This window comes from Haliotis cracherodii, unplaced genomic scaffold (genome assembly GCF_022045235.1).
Source record: "Haliotis cracherodii isolate W230 unplaced genomic scaffold, xgHalCrac1.p SCAF_9, whole genome shotgun sequence".
NCBI classification, from domain to species: Eukaryota; Metazoa; Mollusca; class Gastropoda; order Lepetellida; family Haliotidae; genus Haliotis; species Haliotis cracherodii.
Genome location: NW_027266343.1, coordinates 42,429,269 through 42,433,480, shown reverse-complemented (window position 1 = coordinate 42,433,480; position 4,212 = coordinate 42,429,269).

Below are 4,212 nucleotides of genomic sequence, written 5' to 3'. Positions count from 1 at the left end.
ATTATTTGAGTTGCCATTGTAATATAACACATGGTACTAATCTCCCGGAGCTTTGATCCATGTTTGGTTAAAGAGTGTTTATCTCATTTAGTAACCATCGTAAGTGTTCTCCCTTTTCACTCACATTTTCACTTACATTTTCACCCACATTAATTGAAACGTTGTCTGGCACATACTATATATTTTGTTTCAATGAAGGATATCATTTCATAGTACATACAATTTGTCATAATATGATGAATGTTGTTGGATTAATTATTTAATCAGTCTGTGTCCGTTGTAACCCATGGTACATTGATTTATAACATACATGTATTTAGTTAGTATTAGCGATATAGAAATAAATTAGTATCAGTCCAAAATTGATTTCCCTCACATACAATGTATCAATTTGGCCTTGTGTCCCGTGATATACAATGTTGCCTTGTGTCCCATGATATACAATGTTGCCTTGTGTCCCGTGATATACAATGTATCCTGGTGTCCCGTGATATACAATGTAGATATAGAAATAAATTAGTATCAGTCCAAAATTGATCTCCCTCACATACAATGTATCCTGGTGTCCCGTGATATACAATGTATCCTGGTGTCGCGTGATATACAATGTATCCTGGTGTCGCGTGATATACTATGTATCCTGGTGTCCCGTGATATACAATGTATCCTGGTGTCCCGTGATATACAATGTATCCTGGTGTCCCGTGATATACAATTTGGCCTTGTGTCCCGTGATATACAATGTATCCTGGTGTCCCGTGATATATAATGTATCCTGGTGTCCCGTGATATACAATGTATCCTGGTGTCCCGTGATATACAATGTATCCTGGTGTCTCGTGATATACAATGTATCCTGGTGTCCCGTTATAAACTATGTATCATGGTGTCCCGTGATATACAATGTTGCCTTGTGTCCCGTGATATACAATGTTGTCTTGTGTCCGGTGATATACAATGTATCCTGGTGCCCCTTGATATACAATGTATCCTGGTGTCCCGTGATATACAATTTGGCCTTGTGTCCCGTGATATACAATGTATCCTGGTGTCCCGTGATATACAATGTATCCTGGTGTCCCATGATATACAATGTGGCCTGGTGTCCCGTGATATACAATGTATCCTTGTGTCTCGTGATATATAATTTGGCCTTGTGTCCCGTGATATACAGTGTGGCCTGGTGTCCCGTGATATACAATGTGGCCTTGTGTGCCGTGATATACAATGTATCCTGGTGTCCCATGATATACAATGTGGCCTTGTGTCCCGTGATATACAATGTATCCTGGTGTCCTGTGATATACAATGTATCCTGGTGTCGAATATGCTGTTTCAAGTCACAGATTTTCTGTTGCACCCGACTGACTTCAAAGTCACACGAGCCGACGACATCCTTAAGTTATTGGTGTAAGAACACCCAAACTTATCAAGGGAGTATTTAACGAAGCACTCGTAAAAGGGCAACATCCGCCCGAGATAGACTTCCGGCTCAATCCATGAAACGAAACGTTGAACCTAACAAATCCTCAGTCATTCAGGAAAATAAATATAAAATCTATATATACATTTAGTATAAGGCAGTGAAGGCATAACTCCAATTGGTTATTGGAGTGAATAAGATCATAAGAGCTTGGCACATGTATGCTTTATGCAATTGTTATGCTTGTCAACCAAAGACATGGGGACCTTGAAATCATGTAGCTCACGTTGTGTGTTGTGTTTGATCCAGACTAACCATACACTGAGACTGATTCTATCGGTGTGTTTCATCGCCTCAAACGAAATACCGATACGTAATTCGTTTAAATGGGGTTTCGCTTCACGTGTGTAAATAAGGATCACTCGATGTTGGTTGCGAACAGTTCGTGTGTTTATTTCTGAATAATGGGCCTTATGGCCTCCAGTACAAAAGATCCATTCATATTTTATAGAACAAATGTGAAATTTCATCCATTACAACATGCATGCATACGTTGAACAAAAAGGCATACACTGATTTGTTTGTTCAGTTTCAAACTATAAAGAAATTAAATTGCTCTTAAGGAACAGAGCAATTCTTTTTTGTGCATGTACATCACTTATTGCTATTAACAATTTAAACTTATCCTCTGAAGGAAATTTATGAAAATATGATGGAATAAATTGTTGGTGACTATTTCTGTATGCCGGGCATACCAATAAAAAATGATACTCATCTTCTTTAGCTGCCAAATCACTTTGTTCACATAAACTTTCTAATACATTTGGGGAATTAAAATTATTTGAGGATCGTAATTTTTGAATATTCAAGTGATGAGAAGAGCATCTAAATTTACATAAAATTCTAATCAAGTCCTTGTGTTCTAAGTGTAGAACAGTTCATGTTGTGGTGTTATTCAATCATACCTGCAAGGTATGAAAGTACCAAGACACAAGGTACAGTAATCACTGTGCATGCCGAATGTACACGCATAAGATAATGTCACCAATACATCGCCGTGTAGCGTACGAAACTGACAGGAAATTGTTCTTGGTGACAGTCACTGTCATCGTGGTTATCATGGCGAGACAATGCATGACAGTGGTGCACGAGTGGCAAGAAGTTTATTGATGTTTGCTTGGCCTGAACACTAATATCACAGGTCGCCCTGTGTTGACTAGGTCAACAAACAAATCTTTAAAACATATGAATGTCATACTTTGAAAATCTAGCAACTCTCAACGAGAAAAATGAAATAATGTTTAACAGCAGCAGAAAAGTCTTTAATTTCGAAATGGCATTTGGACGTAAAACTTTTACAGTACATATTGATAAAAAAATAGAGTTGGAAGCCTCTCATAATCATCCGAAGTGACGTACTACTGGCCTGGGACCGGAGCCCTGAAATACATACATATATGAGACATTGTAAACGTTGATAGGTAAATAACTGAACGTTGAATGATAAATCTCCATTCTACTACGACAAAAAATAACACCTCTTTCCTCATGGGGTGGACGTGATGAGTGGTGTGGCATCGGTTGGGTAAAAAAAATCACATTAGGTTAAGTAGTCAGTTCTCTATTTGTTTGGCGTACGACCCCAAGATAACACATTCATACCAAGCGATCCAACGACCCGTGAAGATCCGGGATAGAAGAGGTCTTCAGCAAACCATGCGTGCCCTAAAAGGCGACTATGCTTGTCGTAAGGGGCGACTAACGGGATCGATCGGGTGGTCAGGCTCGCTAACTTGGTTGATGCATGCTATCGTATCCCAATTGCGTGGATCGATGCTCATGATGTCAATCACTGGGTTGCCTTGTCCTGACTCGATTATTTACAGATCGCAAACAAACAACAAAAAACTTCCCGTCAACTTACATCCAATATTTCTTCACCGCTTTAACCGAAGTACTCGGCGAAGTCATATTTGTCGAAATCAGGGTAGTCAAAGTCGTCATCATCCCAAAAGACGTAACTACGGTTTATCCTGTAACTATCGTAGCCTCTGGGGTTAGTACCACGACGAAATGTCTGCTTTGAGTGTCCAATCGGGTATCCAATGGCAATCCCAATGACGAGGATGACCAGAAGAAGGACATGCATGGTAAACATTCTGGACGCTGTTTGAGAAATCAAGCAAATATCCGTTAGAGAAAAAATAATACATTATTGCAATGGACATCACACACAGTCTTCTTTTCATGGTCCTCTCATAATGCTTGGCTGAAAGATTTCATAAAGTAATGGACCCTCGAAGATTCTGGGTAGAATAGCTCTTCAGCAGCCCTTGCTTGTCGTAAGAGGTGACTAACGGGATCGGATGGTCAGACTCGCTGACTTGGTGCATGCATGTCATCTTATCCCAATTGCGTGGGTCGATGCTCATAATGTCAATCACTGGATTGTCTGGTCCATTCTCGATTATTTACAGACCGCCGTCATTAGCTGGAATATTGCTGATTGCGGCGTTAAACAACAAACAAACAAACAAACAATACGTAAATACCAAACGTCAGAACAAACTTACCTGGTTATTTATTATCATAAACTAAAAATATTTACACACATTTTTAGTTTTAACCATCATACAGTTATTTTCGCATGAGAGTTGTACACATTAAACATGTACATTGGGTTGTCATACTTCCACATTTGCCACTTTGGACTGATCATTCTGTACATAATATGGATATACACCGGCTATTAAATAGTCCAGCAATATATACAAAGAAACATAAAGTAA